Below are 22,894 nucleotides of genomic sequence, written 5' to 3' on the forward strand. Positions count from 1 at the left end.
CTGCAGAGCTCCTCTCCAGCAGGTCGTCCCCCAGCCTGTATTGGTGCATGCAATTATTCCTCCCTAGATGCAAGACTCTACACTTGCTTGTGTTAAAGCTTGCTATTTATTTACTTGGCTTAATTTTTTTTTTGTATTCTTGGATAATTCTGTCTTTGTGCAACATCTTGGCATAGTAACCTCTGTTTGTCCTCTGTGGTAGTACCACTAGTCCTCTGTTCTGCTGATTCCTTTCTTACTTCATGCCTTAACAAGAGGGTGAACAGGTCTTTTCTGCCAAGACAGCAGACCTTTCTTATTCCAAAAATATAAAGTTATTCCCTCTTTGACCTTTAAGAAACATAATTGCTAGAGTTTTATTTGACTGAAATCCATGGGGTTGTTCATCAAATCAGATTTGCTAGGAAGCCTGGCAGCATTTCTGTAAATGCTGGTGTTGGAATGCTACTTATTCATTCAGCATGCATTCTTGGTTCTGTGGTGAGACGTAGAAAATTGCTGCAGTATGGTGCAGTGGTACATCAGCTTGCTGCCACTTTTTGGCACCAATCCCAAAGGTTGAATCTTATTGCAGCCAAGTTTTGCCGTACTTCTAAGCGTTACTGTGTAAAGGGCTTGAGAAAATTAACTGCTCTCTAATTGTAGATCTCAAGGGCATTATAATAAAACAATGTAGTAATATAATAATGTACAATGCAGTATAAGTGGTAGATTGTATAATCTAAAATAATATACAATAAAATATATTGTAAAAGAAATATCACAATAAGCAGAGAGAATGTGTTTAGAATGCTATGAAACCAAGTTATTACTGCAAGATCAATTAAATCTGATTGACCTCAGAGACGTATTTAAGTGACTTTGGTAGGAAGAAATACTATCTTGGGTACAGCATCTAGGAAGTGTACCATATTAGCTGTAACTTTATTTCATGGACTCTTAATGAGTGAACAGATCGTTTAATGACTATGTGAGACTGCATGCCTTTTAAACAGAGTTTTAACTTCAAAGGTATTTTAGTTTTAGAAACAGCACTCGAAATTATTTTGAGTCTAAAACAGACTCGTTCCTCTAAAATTTTTGCAAGGTTCTAATTTATTGTTTCTTTTGTTTAAAAATTCATGCTTGCATTACTGCAGCAGCTGCTTTAGAAGACCTAAGACCAAATCCCTTGCAGAGCTGAACAATTCAAGAACTACAAAACTGTTGGAAAACTTTTCTTGTCCTTGGTAAGTATTTCCATCTCATCCACATACCCTTGGGGCAAGTCACCTCAGACATAAATTTAAACACATTTGCAAATGCTGATATGGTGGCTACATCTAGATCCTCAGTTGTCTTCATCACCTATATGTTAAAATGGATTTAGCAAACCACTAAATTCCTCCCAACTCTGCCTCAGTTGGTGCTGGAAGGAATCTTTCACTTATTCACCTAAGCACAGCAGTAGCTCTAAAAGCATGGAAGTGTGTTCCTGTACCTCTGTGAGCCTCTGTACCTTCAGTACCTCTGCAGCTCAGGAGGCACAGAAGTCCCTTGACAAACTGTGATTCTGAGAATTTAGGTCACACTGAAGTAGCCCTATACAGTGTTGTTAGTTAACAGTGCACCTGGTATTACTGACACGAATATTCACAAAAATTTAGAATGCTAATGGTATCACTTACTCTAGGAGAAGTGTCTTCCTAATCTTATCCAGCTTGTGCAGAAACATTGTCTGTGTTCCCCTGAACTGCGCTGCTTAAGGTATTCTTTCATAGAAGTAATCTTAAAGAGTCTGGTCTAAATCCTAAAAAAGAGGAAAAAAGAAAAAAATCCAAATTAAGATGCAACTCTTAGTATAAAATAGTCAGCTGCTTACTAAGGGAAGTATGCATGAAAAACTTAGATTGAGAGTAATATTTCAAATACAGACACTTAATTTCATCTGCCAAGCTGTATCAGTTTATTTTTTGTTTCATGATTATATTCTGGTTAGTGTGATAAGGATATTTAGTAGTATATAAAATATATTTGAAGTATGTCTCTATTGGAGTGAATGCTGGGCTCTTGATTTAACTGAGAGAGAAATGTATGAGATCATGCAGAGCTTTACTGTTAAGATTTTGAATTGAGTGAAACAGTAACATAGAAGTTCAGTTGTCATTAATCTAGTGGATGAAAAACCTTTATAGGTCATTTTGCTCCAACTCTAAAACAGGAAATTGTCCTCTCGTCTGAAAGTGGATGTTGCACTGAGAAACGCAATGTGTTAAGTAGAAATCTCAGTAACTTAAAATGACTGCATGCCTGTTCATTTAATGGCCTTTGTCATTTCTTTTCATACTTTTGTGCATAGGAAAAATACTAGTACAAACTTTATGGAAGAACTTTATGCTACAGTATTTGCAGCAACGCATTGTAGGTACTAAGTACACTGAGAAAGATGTATACAAAAATGTATGGATGTAGAAATATCACTTCAAACTTCTATTCCTCTCTTATGTTTAAGCTATTAGACCAAATTGCATTCCTCCGATGACACTGCTGTAGAGTTGCTTTCTATTTTGAGACTTCTCATTCTAGTAGTCAAAGATCAGAACCACTGCTTTGTTCTCAACTGTTTTCACCATTGCCAGCATGTTTTTCTTCTTGAAATGGTGCCCTTCCCTATCAGTCTTTCATCGTTCTATCCATTTCTGTGTCCTGGAATATTTTTGAAGGTATTCTTCCAAGGAATCTCCTTTTTCTGTAGAGGTCTGTACAGCCCTGTTCATTGCTCTGTCTTGTTTTCCTTCACGCCTTAGTCTTAGTAAATATCAAACACACACAAATTCAGTTTCCCCCTGCAGACAATATTTTTTTATCTATCATTCAGGCTTGCAAGTAGCACCTCTCTATTTATGTGCTATCTTATATGTAGCATATTCTTTCAGTATCATGTCCATGTAAGTCAGCTTTTTTTACATATTCTAATTAAGTCATCTGATTTTTGTAATGCTTCCTCTGACCTTGGTGAAAGCAATTTCTTTTATATATGATCAGACTACCACTGCAAAGATCATTTTCTCACACCCTGATGTGACTTCATCACCTCTTATCTTGACAGCACTGCTTCCAATTGCCATTACAATAAAAATAATGATTTTTTAAAATGGCTATTCAAGTGAAAACTTTTAAAGTTTTTATTTTCTGTTCATCAGCCAATTGATGAGACTCGATGATATCTGAAGTCATGGCATTCAGGTGAACTTCCCAGTGACTGGAAAAAAGGCAGTATATAGCACCCATTTTTAAGAAGAGCAGGAAGAATGCCCGAGGGAACTACTGACCCATTAGCCTCACCTCAATGCCAGGGAAGATCATGGAGATCCTCCCTGGAAGCTATGCAAAGGCACATGGAATTGAGGGAGCTGATATGGGACAACCAGCATGACTTCACCAAGGGCAAACCTTGCCTGACCAACTTTGTTGCTTTTTATGATGGCATAACCACATCAGTGGACAAGGGAAGATACGCTGATGTCGTCTATCTGGACTTCAGTAAGGCCTTTAATGCCATTCACTGAGAACTGGACAGGCTTGAGCAGTGAGCCCAGGACCTCAAGAGATGCAATAAATCCAAGTGCAAGGTCTTGTGCCTGGATCGTGGCAACCCCTGCTATCAGTACAAGCTGGGAGATGTAAGGACGGAGTGCAGCCCTGCTAGAAGGGACCTGGGGGTACTGGTGGATGGGAAGCTGGACGTAAGCCAGCAATGTGGCCTTACAGCCCAGAAAGCCAACTGTATCCTGAGCTGTATCAAAAGTAGCATGGCCAGCAGGGTGAGGGAAGTGATACTGTCTCTCTGCTATGCACTGTGAGACCTCACCTGGAGTACTGCATCCAGATGGGGAGTCCTCAGTACAGGAGAGATGTGGACCTGCTGGAGTGTGCCCACAAAAATGATCCAAGGGATGGAAAACCTACCCTGCAGGGTCAGGCTGAGAGTGCCTGGAGAAGGCTCCAGGTACCTGACAGTGGCCTTTCAGTACCTAAAAGGGAGCCATAAGAAGGAAGGGGACAGACTCTTTAGCAGAGTCTGTTGTGATAGGACAAGGGGTAACAGTTTTAAAGAGGGGAGATTTAGATTGGACATAAGGAAGAAGTTTTTTGCAATAAGAGCGGTGAGGCACTGGAACAGCTTGCCCAGAGAGGTGGTGGAGGCCCAGTTCTTGGACGCATTCAAGATCAGGCTGGACCAAGCTCTAAGCAACATGATCTAAGCTGCAGGTGTCCCTGTCCATGGCAGGGGAGTTAAACTAGATGACCTTTAAAGGTCCCTTCCAACAAAAAAGATTCTAAGATCTATGATGGGACTTCATCATCCATTTGTTATATTTTTTTAATAAACATCTTGTGCCTAATCCCTTGCTTCTAGGATACAATGCTATGAAACACCAGAAATGATTTATGTATATCCTGCAAATTAATTTTGAAATAATTTTGAAACTAAACCCACCTGCAAAACAAACAAACAAAAAGCAACAGAAGTGCTAGTGCTTACTGTGACTGACCTTGTCCTTGCATTCACTTTTGTAGGAGTCCATCAGCTTTTATTTTGTAGTTAAATAATGAACTTCTTAGGACATGGAAAATCTTACTATTCTATATTTGACCATCCACTTAGCTATTATGCCTAAATACTCTGTAATATGAGTAGAAAAACGTAATAGACTCTTATTTCCTCTGGCTCAGTGAACTGCCAACACAAGGAAGAGGAATGTATAGATTTCTCATCCTTCTCAGATGGGAGAGTAGAAATAAATATGAGATAGCTATTTACCAGCTCATTTTTCTGATTTTTTATTACACTAATAATTTCTTTTGTCCAGTAGGATAAAATGTAATTAAAACCTAGCTTGCATCATCTCCAGTAAATATTAGTAAAAATGTTTATGGAGTATAGGGTGTGATCACAGTTTCTCAAGAAGAATGCACAAATTAAGTTTTTTAGATAGTATCATGGATAAGAGATAAAAATGATTCAATATATAGACTGTAATGCTGGGATCCTGTTGGATGTTTTCAGCTTCTGTATGCATATCATGTCCATTGCCTTAACCTACTTAAAATGACTTTGGAGGTCTGGCTGTATGATCTCTAGAGAGACAGAGGAGAACTTCAGTCCTCAGAAGTTAGTAAGGACTTTTATTAGAAATATGGAAATGAATTGAGTACAGAGAGTGCCTGTATTTCCTGGTGTGAGACATCTTGCTTAGTCCAAGTTTAAAATTGTTCTGAAGAATAGCTGAGGTAATGTGAAATTATTTCAAACTCATATAAATGGTGCTAGTAAAGTTATTCCTTCTCATTTTTCCCCCCATTAAGAGTTCAGATTTTCCCCCACATTTACTCCAGAAGCATTCATTACGTTTTCAAAATTGTGACATCCACCTTGCATACAGTCCTAGGTGATTTCCTGCCCTTGTTCTGAAAAGGTAGATTTTGGCTTCCACATAATTTCAGTATATGGAGTATTCACCAGTGATACAGCTGTATCAGAAGTGAACAATTTAACACCAAAAAATTTTATATTATCTCTTCTTGAACAGATGGTACCCTTCCTTATTCTGTAGGCATAAATTCCTGCTAAGCTTAGGATAATTTATTCACTCCTTAGAAGTGTAGCCAATAGCTTGCTATCTAGCAGCATGAGTTTTCACGTCCATCAACCCAATTAGTGATCCAAAAGCAAAACCCATCTCTTGGGATGCCATAACCATTTTGAGACACACCTGGGAGGACTTCAGGCCTCTGCACAAATAGATGAATATGGATTTCTTTCATCCGTGAAATAACACTGTAGAGAATCATGTTAGGCTAAGAACTCCAGGCATGATTCAATACATATTACCAATATAACATAAACCAATGCTTGTAGAAAAAACAATGCAACAGAGATTGCTTTAAGGGCACTTCCTGTGTAATTGTCACTTGAAATAACATACTGCCAGTTTTCAGTTGTTTAGAATGTTAAAGTTCCTGTAAAGCTAAGGAGACATTTGAAGGAAGTTACTTGGCACTTTAATTATTCCTGTTCTTGAGGACATTTTGTGCTCAGCTGTTTGGATGAGTTTCAGCTGAGGTCTGAAAACCACAACCAAAGAATGACAAAATGGTGTTGAAGAATAACCTCAAGATAATACTAAAACTTTTAAAATCTTGCAGGTAAAGGATTTGATAAGCATACAGAATTAGTGGTTGTATGCATCTGGGCAGACACTACAAGTCTTGCATAGAATGCCCAAGATGAATGTGGGTATGGTCTCATGACAAAGCATAAATCCAGATGCTGTTGTTGGAGCCCTACTGGGATTCAGGAGTAAGGGCACAGAGCACTCTAGCTGGTCTCTATGAATCACTGTAATTTTTGGTGGCATTTTTGTTTTACAGTTCCCTATCACTTTAATTATGCCTGCAGATCTTCTGCACCAGTTCTGTATACTGGAACAGTCACTGATACGATAAGTTTGTAGCTAGAGTTGTAACAGCTTGGGCCCCCCAGCCCCAGACACAGCACTGCCATCCAAGAGTGAGATTAGTCAACAATTTGATATGATTGTTTATTTTTCGTCTTACAAATGCACAGTGTGTCGTAGCCTTACCCACTGAACAGCTCACGGGTAGATTTTCTAAAGATATTACAGGACATAAATGATAATTTTGGACAATTTACAATGATTTTTCCTCTGGGAGTTGAATTTATGAGCTTTGCAAGTGTAAGCCTGAGGATAGAAATAGAATAATACTTTGGCATAGTCTTAGATCACCTAACACACTGTAAAATCCATCTTCTAGGCCTCCTATCATTATTTCAACAGCATATTCCTTAATGGTGACATTCTTGTCTATGCTGCATGGGTGGGTTTTCTCATCAGTAGCTGTCACTATCCTTTGATCCTTTTTCATTTTCCATTTGCTTTACCAGTTTCTCCTCCCTTTCTCATTTTCCATCTTTCTCTCATTTATCAAAGTGCCACATTTTGCGGACATCCCCGGCCACTTATCTAATCATAACTGCAAGTCCTCTAAAAGAAGTTTCCGTTTAGATGCTTTCTTATGAGCCTTCAGATGTTGCCATTCTTTCTTGCATTTGTAGAGGCATGCAGTTCAGAAAGTGTCATGTTTTCTGAAGTGAGCTTAGCAGATTAAAGCGTAGTGTATTTTATTATTTATTATTTAAACTCAACCTGCTCCAAATTACCTGCTTGTTTTTCATCTATGATTTGTACCCACTTCAAAAATTGATTTTTTTGTAAAATAAGTGAAGATTTACCTTAGTGGATTTATTATTAAAATTTACATACTTTTGAAATTAACAAATATGGAAAACCATATTGAGCATAGCTATAACGATTTTGAAGGATGAGCCCTGTCCAGACAGACACCTGAATGCATTCACTTGATTCACTGCCTGCCTGCCTGCAGTACCTCTCCTAAAATACATGTCCTGTTGCTTTCATCTAAAACATAATTACTATGTAATGGAAGTAGTTAGAGATAGTCTTTTCTTAACTGATAGAAGAGAGGAGGGATATTCTGCTTAATAGTTGCTGCTTTATGAAATATGCTAGTTAAGAAAAGCAATGGTATCCCAGCTGTGGTGGCTGCTTGGGGATGCTAAACTGAAGTGAATTCCACCATCTTTGCAGTGAAATGTTGTAATAATGACAAAAATTCTTTGCATACTGTAATAATGTATCCTGAAACAACAACAAAAAAAAGCAACATGAATGCTTTGGTCTGTAACTATGAAATTCTTACCGTATTCAGTTTAAGATGAGAATGGTCACATGGAGACTGGTCACAACTGTCCCCCAGGGGTCTGTTGCTCTTCAACATCTTTATCAGTGGGACTGAGTGTACCCTCAGCAAGCTCGTTGATGACACTAAGCTGAGTGGTGCAGCTGACACAATAGAAAGGAGGGATGCCATCCAGAGGGACATGGACAGGCTTGAAAAGTGGACCCACGTGAACAGAGTGAGGTTCAAAAGGGCCAAGTGCAAGTTGTTGTGCTTGGGTATGGCAATCTCAGATATGTGTGCAGACTGAGAGAACTGAGAGAAGAACTAACTGAGAGAAGTCCTGCAGAGAAGGACGTGGGAGTCCTGATGAACAAAAAGCTGGTCATGAGCCAACAGTGTGTGTTTGCAGCCTGGAAGGCCAACAGTATCCTGGGCCACATCTAAAGACAGATGGCCAGTAGAGCAAGGGAGGTGATTGTCCACCTCTGCTTTGCCCTTGTGTGGCCACAACTGGAGTTCTGTGTCCAGGTCCAGGACCCCCAGAACAAGAAGGATGGGGAGCTGTTGCAGTGGGGCCAGAGGAGAGAAAAAGATTATCAGCTGAAGAATGTAATGGAAGTCTAGCATAGAGAAAAACTTTTCTTTGTCATCTAACATAGAATTGTTATTCAGTAAACTGTTTTAACTCCTCTTCTTGAACTCTTATCAATACTTTGCTCTTATTTTCCTATCTGGGTCTCCCAGAATTGGCAGTAGGTTAAATATGAATTTGGAACCTCCTAGGGAAAGTCATGCTATTTACCTGTTGTCCCTCTGCTGAAAAACTGAATTTGTACAGAATTTTTAATTAGTTATGAAATTTGAAAAGTGTTTTCAAAGATGTCAGTTTCTCCAGTTATTTTCTTCCAGATGAGGGAAACTTCCTGAGTGTTCATTCCTTTATGATAGCATTGCATCCTCTTGTATGGTACAGAATATAGTACAGAAAATAGAAAAGAAAAAGATTGTAGCTCCTAGCAATGAAACAGCTGCTTTTGAGGACATTATTCCAATCTCAGTTACTAATTCCCACACTTCAATTGCTGCAGTATCTGTTGAAATGTAACACTTGACTTTTTTTCTCATTCTTTTTATTCAAAAGGGTTTATTTTACTCCTTTTGAATACATACCTGGCTATATAATTTCATTTTTGTATATGTAATAATTTAACATAGGAACTTATGGTCTATATTTAAGTATTATAATATTTAATGTATGCTGTTAATGTGATGTGTATGGATTTTCTCTAGTTGGTTCTCCTGGGAAAGATTACTTTAGAATGCAGTTGCCACCGATGGCTACTATTAATGCAAGCAGTGAACTAATTTGCATTTCACACAGCAGAACCCTTTATCAGACACAGCACAGGCATGGAAAGAGATAAGAGTAGCAGCAGGTCTCCAGGCAGTGGGAAAAGGGTACAGATGGCAAAGGCTGAAGGATGGTTTTCAGAGGCACAAATGACAGTTGACACCTGATTTCATTCAGGTATTTGAAGTGTACCACATCTCTAAACCTCAGACATGCTTCCTGTCTATATTACACATAACAAAAATAACCAAACCAAAACAAAAACACACAAAAACAAGCAAAAAAAAAAAAACAGATTTATTTCAATGACTTAATTTGGTTGGAGTCAGCTCAAAGAACATTGTTACTAAAGACCCTCTGGTGAAATTTTGTGACTCACATTTTTATCCTAATCTGATGCCTATATTTCTTAAAATTCTCCTGGAAATCAAAAATAAGTCAAACATAGTGACAGTAGCTCTTTCTTCTAGTGACATCTTCTTCCCCCATACAGTTCATGTGCAACAGAAAGGGGGACACTGCAGCTTATCTGCCTGCGGATCCCACTGCTTCTGGGAACTCTGAGTTTGGCGCTGGAGCTGCTTTGCCAGTTGCCTTGAACAACACTACTAACTGGCTCAGCTTTCAAAGCTGTTTTCAGTTTATACTGATTTATTTACAGGATGTGCACTGAATTATTCTGCAAGTGCTCTGAATAAATTGTTTCTGGATATAGATTGAGTCAATTGCAACCTCATGTTCTAAAATTATTACTTTGTTTCAGAATATAAAATACTCTAAATAATACATATGTATTCCACTGCTTTAAATAAAGAAATGTCTGTTTCATGTCTTGCAAATACTTGCATTTGACTGAAGTCAGACTAAATTTTTTCTCCAATATGTCATGTTTTAAGAAAGGTGCACAGCAAAACAGGAGTTTCTCTTAGTTTTTAGATTATAGAGGTTTTTCTTTCATGCTTTGGAATTGAGAGTTTTAATACAGTTGTTATAGGTAGCTGAAGACAACTGAAGTCTCTACTGTTACTGGGAAGCAGGAATTCATTACTTTCTCAATAATAGGAAGCAGTTGCAGTTATTAGCTTAATATAGAGAGTTGATGATATGAAAAGCCCATTGCAGAGTGAGAAGAATGGCAAAGGCCTAGGCATAAAGAAGCTTTGAATGCATCCTCATTATCTTGGTAAACAGTCTTTCACAAACTCATCAGAGCAGCATATCTTCCTACAGTGTCAGTATTTTTCCATTAGAACAGTAATGATAGAGGTAGAACACTTTGAGCCATCAAATCCCCCAAACAAGCAGAGTTTTAATTACATTCCAATTGGTGCACACCACTCAAATATCTGTACGCTATTTCACCATCTCTGCTTTGGCTCCATTGCAATTTTTACCCTTCAGTCTCAAATTGCAGCAATTATATTTTTGCACAAACCAAACCGTAAAGTTTCCTCTAAGATAACAATTAGTGTTACGCCTTCTGTTGGTACTTATCCAGAAGAGAAATGCAGGTAATACCATGCCTCTCTTCAGAAAAGCAAGACTTCTTTGAACATATCCTAAGACAAATCCTAAACCTCAGTGCTCAGCATGAGGCAGTGGAGTACTCCCAGCTATTGAGCCACCTCACTAGCTGTGAGTGTGCTGGTGGGGGCACGGTGAAAATAAGAAGCCTGCCTTGTCTTCTGTTCTGCGACAGAAAGCTGCAGCCAGAAGTAACCACAGTTGTTCCTTCGAGCAGTTTACGCACGTGTGAATCATGAAATGCACGTGCTGTACTTGAGAGATGCAATTCAGCAGTACATATAACAGGTCTTTGTTTTTGCTGATCATTTAAGAAGGAAACAAAGAAATGTGCATTGTTTCTGAGGCTTTGACAACTAAAAGCGAAGGAGTAAGGGGAATACAGCTAGAGTTTCTTTTATGAAGAAAAAGATTGTTGGGGAGTGAGGAGACAATTAAATCAGACTTCTCCCTTTTGAAAATGTCGTTAGTCTTGGACAGAATTCCCCATTGCTACCCTTCACATTCCTTTTTTTCTGCTGCAGTTGCAGTACAAAATATCCTCCAGCACATGCACAGGATCTACATCAAGGAGAACAGAAAAATTCAACCAGAAATAGCCAACCCAATCAAAGTTTTACAGACTAAAGAAACACTGGCAGCATAATTTATTTTAATGGATGTATTAAGCTTTCACCATCTGTTCTACCCCTAATTATAAATGCCAAAAGAACATATTTCACAGTTACATCAGTAAGAAGATATTATTCATGCACTTATACGTTACTTCTACACTAACGCTTCTACAGTGTTCTCATACTGCCTACGCAATTCAGAGCAAGCTGCTGGCATCTGAAATTGAACTTCTTGGTATAAGGCATTTTTCAGTAACAATGTTTCAGTGGGAGGGGATTTAATGTAAGATGTATTTTTAAAGAAAAATAAGTGGGAGAGTGAAAACCTTTTGTTTAGTCTCTGGGAGGCTTATTTTTATTCCTTATCAATCCCAAACATAAATGTATACTTATATAAGTTTTTCTCATATTTCATATGGTTGTCAGAATTAAAACTGAGCAAAATTACTGGGGTGCTCAATGTTTTAAAAGAAATATTTTAAGAACTGATTACTTTTTTCGGTCACACAGTGAACAAAATCTATGAGTAATTTCATAGCTTCTTAAAGAAAATATATTTTCTGTTAGAGCACAGAAGTGTCTACTAGATATTTTTGCTTCTGTTCCCTAATCCTGTAGTGAACGTGTTGTGCACTTACTTAAAATTTCATTACTTCTGAGGAAATACAGAGATAAACACAAGTAAAAATTACTTTGAAATCATTTTGGGTGAAATATTCAAATACTTAGCTAAATAAAACTGACCACATATGGGCCTCTAACTTGCAGTGGAGGAATCAAGTTGGTGATGGATTAATCTCTAGACCTTAAGCTGTTTCTTCTCATGCAGACCTCTTTCTCTGCTTTCTTGGATTTCATTCCAGGTCTGTTCTGATGTACCCAGTGAAGCATATATACAGTGCCTATTGCAACAGCTGCTTTAAGCAGTGTTATAATGCAACCTTTCTTGCACCCTTCAGGGCAGAAGTAGGTAGACAGGTTATCTCCACTGGGGAAGGTGAAGGGGAGCATCTATTCAACAATAAAAATAGAGTAATTTATAATGCTCACATGATCAAGTCAAAGACCATCTGAAAACAACAACAAAAGCCCTTCAAGTAAGGTTTATTAATGATTATGTGAGGGAAGCAAATGATTTAGAAAACCATTGATGCTAGCCTAGAATTCCATCTCATAGATTCATTGAATGTATCATATAAGAAGAAAGCCCAAGCAGTTCTCCCTATCCAAGACATCCCTGCTGCTGGGCTGGGCTGACTGGAGGTGTGTTCAGCACACAAGATGAAGTGTTAGCCTTATGCTAATCAGTAAGGTATTATACACTATGTGACATTCAGTGCTGCAAATTGTGCCAGTCCTGCACTTAAGAAAAATAGAACGGATACATAAATCTGCCCAGTTAGTCTCAATAGAGCATGATTTGTTTTGCTTTAGCAGTTTAGCCCTTGATATTCACTTGGCCTTGAAAGCGTTAGTCATGGCAACTGTATGATGGAAAAGAATCCTTGTAAGAAAAAGAAGCATGTTAACACTTGTGTTAAAGGAGTAGATCCAGCCTAAGGATGGTCTGAGAATCTCAATAAATCCTTAGTAATATAATACAGAGAAAAGGAAAATTAACTAGAGAAAATATAATTGGTATTACATGGCTTGCACTGAAATCTTAGGAGGAAGGATCTGAACTTTTCTTCTTGAATACCATTCATGTGCTCAAATAGGGTGGAAGGGATGACCCTTCTCAACAACCTTATTCCTCTGTAAATCAACCAGATACAAGCACTTTTTTTACATTCTAGCAGCTAGAGACTGACCCTGTGCTAGCAGCTACAAAACAATGTTCTATAACAGCATAAAGTCTATATGAAAAAATAACAAAAACATGTAGATTGTAATGTGCTGCTAAGAGACAGGAGAAATGAAAGGCATTGCCAGCATCCTACTAGGATTTTTATTTTTATTTTTTTAAATGGAAGGAGGAAAACAATGCCAGGATAGGGGATTCACAGAATAAAATAGGGAACAAAAATCATTTGTCATTCTAAGCTGAGGAAAAATTATTTCACACTCACAAAGACATATAAATAAAAGGCACCAAACACCTACGAAAACATCAGCTTGACAGAAGATGACAGGAAATTTCCTTTAAAATCATTTTGATATAAAATAAACTTTAAATACTTGCATTATTGAAATTGGCTAGAATGTGGTTCGATGTGCAACCTGACATGACATCATAACCTGGTTAATTCTTGACTTCTCCTTTCTACACTTTTTTTAGTTGTAGGAAACTAGTCTTTGAGCTTGTTGAATGTAGTTTTACTCTTTTAGCTGAAGCCTAAACTGTTTTACAGTTGAAACCTTGTATTATATACCTTTTGACCATGAATATTTACCCACTGTGCAAAAAGAAAAACAAGATTAACACATTTATTTTTCGATGCATGCATATACGAGGGATGCTCCAGAAGTAGCACCTCTGGTTTTCCTATATTGGCCCACAACATCAGAGTATGGCAGCAGAAGTTGAACCTTCCCACCAATATCCCATTACACTGTTTTGCCATGTGCTGGATGGCAGCAGAGGGGCAGTCTGACACAATGGTATCTGACATGGAAGTGCAGATGAAACAAAGGGGTGCAACTGAATTCCTCTCTGCGAAAAAAAAAAAAAAAAAATGGCATCTGTTGGCACAGACTGATACTAACTAAACATTTCTGGAAACCAAACAGCAGATGTGAGCACAGTGAGGCAGTAGGTGGTGCGTTTCAGAAGTGGTGACAGGAATGTGAAAGACAAGCCATGTTCTGGACTGCCATGCACAGCTGTGCAGTTTCATACCACAAAATGAAGAGCATCACAATCAGCTCATCTGCATGAATCAGTGGATTGTGACCAGAAAACTGTGTACAGAGCTGAATATCAGCTTTAATGCACTGGAAGCAATGGTGAAAACTGACTAAGCTAAAAGCTCAACGTTCCAGAGTCAGGCCACAGATGTAGATAATCTCTTTCTTCTGACGCAGTAATGCCAGGCTCCATGCCAGCCTGAAGACTGTGGAGCACACTGTCAATCTTAGCTGAACTGTCCTGCCACACCCACAGCATAGTCTGGATTTAGCACCTTCTGAATTCCATCTGTTTGAGCTGATGAAAGACGGACTGAATGGGCAACATTTTCCTAGCTGCAGCACCATCACAGCAGCTGGAGATTTTTATAAGCACAACATGCAAGTTCTTGTTCATTGCTGCAGAAAATGCAAAGGCGGTGACTACATTGCAGAAGTGTTTTCCATCCTACCTCTACCTAGATAAAAAAAAAAGTTCATAGTCTTACACTGTTTTTGATCATATTCATTTCACAGGAAGAACAATTACTGTAGTTCTTCCTTTGAGTGGTAAGGTAAAAATTAAATTTCTTGTTTAAAATGGATGCACGTAAATGAAGATTGGTAGACAAGAAAATGGAATGCAAGATTTAAAAATCAAGTTTCATGCACAGTCTGGGTTTAGGTGTAGAAGCTGTGCAATTATGCATGGAAACGTTCTTGAGTTTTTGAGGTAAAATAAGGATAAAGAGAGAAACAAGGGATGAAAGGTCTGGTATTTCTCTTTACTTTAGAAAAATACATAAGAAACCTTATGCATTTATGCTGCCAAGTACACAATTGCTCAGATGAAATCTGTAATATGTAAACTTTATATCTGGGGAAAGTACATGTTTAAGTACAACAAGTCCAGTACAAGTATGAAGCAAAATATCTTTTAAGATTGGACAATACTTTGAGTGTCTTCATCACCTTAATTCCCTTGGAGATGCTACACAATATTCTTTTCTGTACAGACTCTTTTTCTGGTGACTGTTTTAATTCAAGTGTGCTGTCATCAGAGTGCTATATTATCAGCTCAATTTGTTAGTCTGATAATATGAAACTGACTGTTGCTCAAACATGACCTAATTTACCTTGCGTGCTTTTGTTTCCTGTCTAAATTCATGTTGAAAATGTCTGACACACATTCTTAGCAAAGATAAGTTGGATATTTTTAGGAGAAAGCTTGTTTATACTTTTGTTATGCTGAAAGTAGTTGTGGCAGTTTGCTGTGTGGTTTTGTATGGATTCTCTGAGGTCAGTGATACTATGTTCTTAAATATCCCCTAAAGAAACAGCTGAAATTTTCAAGCAGAAAGCCATCTGGAAATGCTGTTTACTGCTCTTTTGGTTGTCCAAGACAGCCCATTATTAACTGCATATCTGCAGTCATTTTAAGCCTTGCTTCTGTTTTCAGCATTGATTACTGCAGCATGTCCTCAGCTTTGCTGTATCAGCATGAAGAAAAAAAAATCCTTTGATGTGGAAAGAAAGAAGGGAAAAGCATTTAGTGTGTACTTAGCGCCATGTGTGAGTATAAACTCTTAAAGTTATACCATGGCAGTAGGTAAATACTTAACCTTTTCTCCTCAAGTGAGCATTTCCTCAGTAGAACCATATGACATTTACAGATGACTGCAATAAATGGAAAAAAGGAACAGCTTTAAACTTTTTGTGTAAAGATTCTCATCTAACAAGTTCTTGATTTTCAGCATCCATTTCTTTGTAGTTGGTATTAACAGGCTTCATAGCTGCAAGCTCACCAGCTAAGGGAAAGCAAGGCCTCTCTCTCCTGCCTCCTGCCATAGGAACATACTTGTCCAGATGTCTTCTTGCACGTTATTTTCAAATAGCCCTTACAAATAATGCAAATTTAAAAAAGGAAAATGAGAGGATACTCTGAAGTAATTTTGGCTGCCTGCTGACCTCTGCAAGACCAAGGGTCACAAGTAAAGCTAGTTAAAAATGGCCAGGAAGAACATTAGAACCAAACATTGATTTGTAAAGTGCCTCCTGTCCTAATTGTTAGTGTTGGCTCAGCAATAAACTTCAATTAAAATCCTTACTAGCTATAAGTAATAGCAAAGCTTTCAAGGATTTTATTTTACAGCTATTATGCATGAGCTTAAAAAAAAAAAAAAGGCTAATAAAATGTCTTTGCTATGGAAATATTTGAAGTAATTAAAGGAAATAAGAGAAAAGCTTTTTTAGATTTTTTAATTAACACTGAAGGAAAATTCTATTTGTATTTGATTTGTAGATGACATTCAAATTAAAAGCATCTTTAGTTGCATGTTTGCATCAGTAAAATAAATTGTTAATGACATCCTAACTAAGTACTAAAACCGAGTTAATATAGAGAGACAGACAGTACATTTTCCTCCACTTTTAAGATATTGGAAATGCTTTTGAAAATGCTCATCAACATTCAAGGAGAGTCTGGGAGCAAAATAATCAGGATTCCTTTTAAACGTATACCTTGCAGAGCATAAGTCCTCTCAAATGTATGTCTTAGACATACATTTTTTAAAGCACTGATCACTTCATTATGTAGTTTTACTCTACTTAAACATTAAGTTAATAACAGCGTTAATCATCAGTTGGAGACTAACAGCTGTATCAGTTAGGATCAGAATCAGCAGTAAGTGATCCCATCCTTGTAGCCCTTACAAGAAGCCAAAGCCACAAATCCTGTAGGCTCTGCATCGCTCAACAAGTCAGGGAGAAGACTGTGAATTCCCTTCCACTTGTGACTGGAATTATTATATTTATGTGCTAAGGAATTTGACAGCCAGCTGCTGCTGCCTATTTATAAAGTTTAACTTGCTCCCTTGGCTAATCTCTCTCTTCAAGTTTTGATTAAATGAACTGTTATTAACAATAACTATTTATTTTGGGTATTGAGCATTTTAATGTAGTTTCTTACTGCACTTCATAAGGTAGATGAGAAATTCAACTTTCTCATTCAGAATAAAAGTGGTGAAAGGACTTAGGAATTCCACCAGAACATGATGGATCTTACTTATTTGCACTGTGTTGGATGATCAGCTTCTTAGATGGATTGTTTAGGATATCTGATTCTTGGAAGTATTCTGAATTGTTCTTTGAATTCAGGTACAGATGGACAAATTAAGACACTATATATGCTCAGCTAATCTGTTCAATATTCATAACATTAATTTCTGCCATTTTCTGACTCTGTATTACAGATAGCCAAACTAAGGAGGTGCAGAATTGGCTTAGCAGAGCTTGCACACCGTGTGCTGTGGGTGTCAGCTGCCATAGCAGAATGCTTATTTTTGAGCTATGCTTAAAAAGCTACCCTCGGTGTCTTGAGCTTGTTGTATCATATGCACACACATGCACAGCCTCCATGACTATTAAAATGGGGCAAATATGACTTGGATAATTCAAATTGAGAAAGGAAATTAAATTGGCAGCATTTCACCCGTCCTTTCAGGGAGTGTGAGGAGGGTCACAGAAATAGGATCTATTTATGGATATGCTATCAATCCTCACTGAAGTCTGAGTACATGGAAATTTTCTTCTGTGGCTAAGATATTAAACTGGAATTTCAAGTGAATATCCTGAATATATATTTCAGATTGTATTTTTATTTCTTCTTGTTTTAGTTTTGGCTTTTTTAGATGCATGTGAGAATTTCATTCACCTGTACGTGGTCTGAGAGTACTTTCATGTGTTTCATTTAACTGGTGAAATTATCATTATTTTTTCAGAGGTATCTCAGTGAGCATTTGTGGCTGAGCAGCACTGACATTCTGAGCAACTTTACCAGAGACAGCAGCTAGAGAAAAAATAGAATATTTGGGTATGTTTGGAAAATACCTGGAAATTATTAAAAAGGAAGAAGCTTGATAGAGAATTAAAGATACTGAAGTCAACTTAAATTAACATAGGCAATTCTTACTTCCCTCTGCCAAGTTTGTCTTTTCAACCGCACAGCAGATCTTTTCCAGTGGTATTCTCTTCTCAGTGACCGTATGAAAGGCCAAGAAGAAATTGCACATGCTTTGGAAACAATGAAATCAAATTCAGAGCTGCAGGAAACTACACACTGTAGAAGTATACCATAGCAAAAAGTGATTAGCATTCTTCAAGGCTCACAGTTGTAATAACTGTAGACAAATCTAATATTTTAAATTGAAATCTATCTGAACATAATGAAAAATAAATGCAGCTGTTTTGCAGAAACTAACTTGTAACATTTCTTCCAGGTATTCCCACCTCTCATCAACAAACAGCATACCCTGAACACCTTTGCTACTTTCCCATCTAAGATAAATGAAGTAGTAAACATTCTCTAAGCGAGTTAGGAGCAAGTTTTATCCATAGGTACAACATTCTTTACATTGATAGATGCACTATAGATGATTGGCTTTGATCCCTACACTAAGTACCCAGACACATGATATTCAAGATGTTCTGCAGCTATGATTTACTTTGAGCCAACAAATGTCAGTAACCCTGCACTACCAAATGTTAAATCATTGGCTTGAGGCCTGTTTAAGACATTCTCAGCTTAGTTCTGTGAGAAGAACAAGAAGATGGTCCTTATTTTGGAGAACTGTATTCTGAAACAAAAGCATACCCAGCATTTCAGACAACTGCTCAAGGAATAAGATACCAAAGTACAGAAAAGAGACGTGTGATAGAATGTATGGAAATCTAAAATCTGTGAAATTTAAAACCATCTAGTCCCCAGCACAGGTTATCAGGCCAGTAGTGTTAAGCAAGAAAGATACAGCACGGCATTAATAGCCCCAACGCTCGGAGTTCCAGTATTTTTTCAGATGGAACCACTCGTATGTCTCAGCAGTGGATGTGGTAAAGACAAGAATGGAATGAAGGAAGAAGTTTAAAAATATGCCAGTAAAAGAAACTATAGAAACTACAGCTGTCTCACATTTAATGTTTTATCTTTATGGTGGGGAACAAACATGTGTGCTCCCCTTTTCAAAGTCATAAATTGAGAGAAAAAAGTGTGAACAGGAGAAAGAATTTGCTCAGGGATGGCTTAGATTCACATAATCTACTGACAGAATGAAAATATCCTAATTTAAGGCTGTTGACATCCAAAACAAAGATCTAGTGCAAGACCTAAATTAAAAAAAAACATTTTTTAGACAGCAGTCTTCTGCTATAAAGATAAGTGATTTAAGTGTAAGATGGCTGTCATCTTGCCATTAGTGACCATACAGTTCTTGACTTTTCTCAGAAAACATCTTCAAAGGTTTCTTAGTACTTGTAGTGCCCTAAGTACTCTGACACACACTGGTGAGAATATTGCAGACATAAAGTTGGGTACCAGTAAGCTAGCAAAAGGGTAGGGCTATAAAATACTTGAAAGGTTCATTTGTTTCATTTGTTTTTAAATAAAGAATTAAGCTTAATATTTATTCAGGTTATTGAGTCAATCACAGTTTATAGGTACGTTTTACTTGTAACGATGGCTACAGATGCAGGACTTCTCCCCGAGAAGCATTCTATTTTTCCTTAGTAAAGTGTTTCTTGGAGAGAAGACATACTAAAGAAACTGTTTATGAAGGATACGTGAAATCCTGAATCAGTATAAAGATCTCATCTGTCTTGTACTTTATTGAGCAATAATAATGGGCTGGTGGAGCTGACAATTACATTTTGTAGTGCCTTAATGCTTGGTAGCCAAATTCCACAGTACTCTGCAATTGAAATGCTATACTGTATTCAGTCTGCTTCTCATAAGGCATTTGTATGTTGTAGAAAACTTACTATTCTACCTGCTTTGAGAAGATTAAATGTTTGAACTTCAGAAAGCTTGCTTTCAGCAGCTCAGCTGTAAACATATTCCATCTCTCTTTAGAGATGAAAGAATTTTGGGGAGCACTTCCTTGCTCAGAAGTGCCTCAGGTTAAACATTTTGTATCCAATTACTAGTTTTCCCCAAACAATTTGACCTCCTGCTACATGAATTCGTGCAGTGACTTCGGTACTTTCTAATGACAACATTTTTTGTTCGGCATTTTTTGAATTTTAATAAATATTTTGAGTGATAGTTAACTATGTTCTCTGGATAAAGTCCTTTCATCTCACTTGTGGATCTCTGCAGTGCGTTCTGTGTCATCAGATCTAAATGACTGTGTAAGTACTCTGCTATGCAAGGGACAAAATAGCCTTTTGGACAGACAACACAGTGCATGCAGGTGTTCTTCCAGATGCACCAAAGTCCAGTGTATGTGCTGCTTCTTGGGCCTGCTTGAAAGTGCTTGTATAGCATTTAGCATGAGGTTACATATGTCATGTCACTGCTCATCTTTAATGCTAGCACCCAGTTATAGTTTAAAGCACATCACTATGGTTGGTACTTCGCTTTCAGTAACTATGTGCAAACCTGTTAAACTATAACAGTATTATTCAGAGCATCTAAATAGTTTCACACTCAAAATCCATATTTAAGGAAGCTGTTACTTTCATAAGACGCATGCAATTTTTCTGCTGACAACTGATGGAAAAGCTGATGTTGTAAAGGTTTCAAGCCATCTTGAGCATCTACTAAAATGACTGACAGGGTATTTATCTTCTAACCAGTTTTACAAATTGAAGAGTATTTATTGATACACAATGTATGCCTTAGACAGAGGGAAGATCTTTCTAATTTTGCTTTTTAAATGAGATGATCATCTGCTATGGAGCAGTGTGCCTGAAACACAACCAGCTGCAGGCTGCAGATATTTTCTCAAAGCCTGCAAATGTTAAATCCCATGACATAATTCACTGTTAATGAAACCCTTGATTATCTCCATTATTTACTATTATTATTAAATCTGTATTCTGTAAAATGTCTCAATTTAGCCTTGCAATTTGCTGATTCTGCTTAACAAAGACAATATATTTTATCTTGAAAAGAATTAATACAATAGTCTACTTTTGTATCATTTCAAGAGTTATTTTGTGATTGCTTTTTTTGTTTACTAAATCTGCCAGCAGCTCAAGTATTCCTGGGTTTGAAAGAGACAATACTGTGCTAATAGGAGAAAAATGCAATCTAATCCTCTTACGCTAATGGGATAGGGAGGGTGCTAGTGGCTTTCAGCAAGGTTTGAGAGGTTTCATTGCTGGGAGAATTCCATAGAATTTCCAGATCTTGAAGGCCTGTACTGTGTTCCACTGCAAATAGTACTCAGCAGTATCTGTTACTGACTGTATTTTCACCAGAAAAACTGTCGGAATTTCATAAACCCCTTAAAGTATGTTGTGTGTTTTTAACTTTTTTAAAAATTATTATTTCAGGCTTAAGCACTCAAGTGTGGCAAATGGTGATGTCATAAGTCTTTTTATATTCTTTGGACCATGGTTAACAATTCATTTTTGAATGGTCAGTGCCACCTGTCTCCAGCTAGCCAGCTGCAAGAATAGCTACTAGCAATACCTGAATTTTATGTCTTAGTAGATACTGCTTAAGGGGAAATGTATCAATTGTTAAGGCCTGGAGAACTTCTTTCTTTTGAGTTTTGATATTTTAAAGTGATGCTGTCCATCCTTTCCTCCAGTTCCCTAATAAATGTTCATTGATTGCAGATTGACATTAATTCTACCAGCATTTCATATTTGTCACTTATTTTGGACCACACTAACTAGAAGAGGTCAAGTACGTAAGAATTGAAATATCTTGGATGGCAAAAATGCATGTTTAAGACCTGTATGACTTGGGTTAGCCCTTGTATTCCTTTTGAGAGTTGGGAAGAAAATTCTGTTGGAACGGAACAGAAATATAAAGGAATCATAGAATCATCATCTTGTGGCTTACCTAAGTACTTGTGCTTCTAAGGTTACAATATGTAGAAAACTTTCTTAGACTGGCCAGCATACAACATAAGAGGCAAAGTGCTGCGGGCAAAACCACGTGAGCTGCTGGCTTAGGCTGTCAGCACTCAGATTGGAGTTCTATCCACCAATGCTAAACCTAAGTCTGATTTTCAGTCTCAGTTTTCACAATAAAACAAACAAAAACAGGTCTAAACTGCTAGAAAATCATATTTTGTGCACTCAGGCACTTCCTTACTTGAAAGCATCCTTTCTGATATATTTTCAAATAGGTAAATGAAGCCATTTCATTGTTTTAAAAATAACAGCCCAACTTCAAATGAAACCTCAAGTCACTGGGTCAAGAGCTGGGGACTACAACATGTCCATATTTCTTGGGTGTGTTTGGTAGAAGGCTTTGTTCCTCCAAGGACTTTCCTTCAAGGCACAGGGCATTGGCCATCTCTTAGAATTACAGGTACCCAGTTAGAACAGTACCTCTGAATCATTTATGCCCACAAAAATCCCATAAAAACAGGCATTAGGATGTGCTGGGCCTGCTGAACACACATGGAGCAAAAGGCATGCGTACACTTGATATTTATGTGTATTTCCTGCACATGCATATCTAAATCCTGATCATAAAAAACAGTAGTTCTACTTATATCCTAAGAAATAATTGAAGCTTCTGTCCTAGATCTTTTCCATCCTGGAAATAATGGGTTGCAATATTGTTGTGTATATATTTTTGTTGTTGTTGTTCAAAGGCTTTAGATAAAAAGTCTAAACATCTTTAACAGTCTCAACTAATACTTAGTGTCAAGCTGCAGCAGCCTTACTCGGAGACAGCAAGAGAATTTTCACACTACGAATTTTCATAAAATGGAGGTGCCATTCACGATGCAGAATGGCACAACAGATCCCTAATTTAGTTTTGCCTTGGTAGTTCTGACTATAGGATACGTTCTTA

The 22,894-nt window shown here is 37.5% G+C and overlaps 1 protein-coding gene across 5 annotated transcripts in view; it reads left to right on the forward strand.

The window, feature by feature from the left end:
- The window catches only part of APBA2 (amyloid beta precursor protein binding family A member 2), a 92,740-nt gene that overhangs the window by 25,151 nt on the left and 44,695 nt on the right, over positions 1–22,894 (forward strand). For 2 of the 5 annotated variants that reach the window (XM_085234416.1, XM_085234417.1), the window contains one exon: positions 1,140–1,229. The exons of 2 other annotated variants lie outside the window; for them this stretch is intronic. The gene's annotated coding sequence lies outside the window, so the exon portion shown is untranslated. The remainder of the gene's footprint in view (positions 1–1,139; positions 1,230–22,894) is intronic. One more of the 5 variants, XM_085234418.1, reaches the window with a different exon arrangement.

The sequence above is a fragment of the Meleagris gallopavo genome, chromosome 12 (genome assembly GCF_905368555.1).
Source record: "Meleagris gallopavo chromosome 12, MGAL_WU_HG_1.1, whole genome shotgun sequence".
Taxonomy (NCBI): domain Eukaryota; kingdom Metazoa; phylum Chordata; class Aves; order Galliformes; family Phasianidae; genus Meleagris; species Meleagris gallopavo.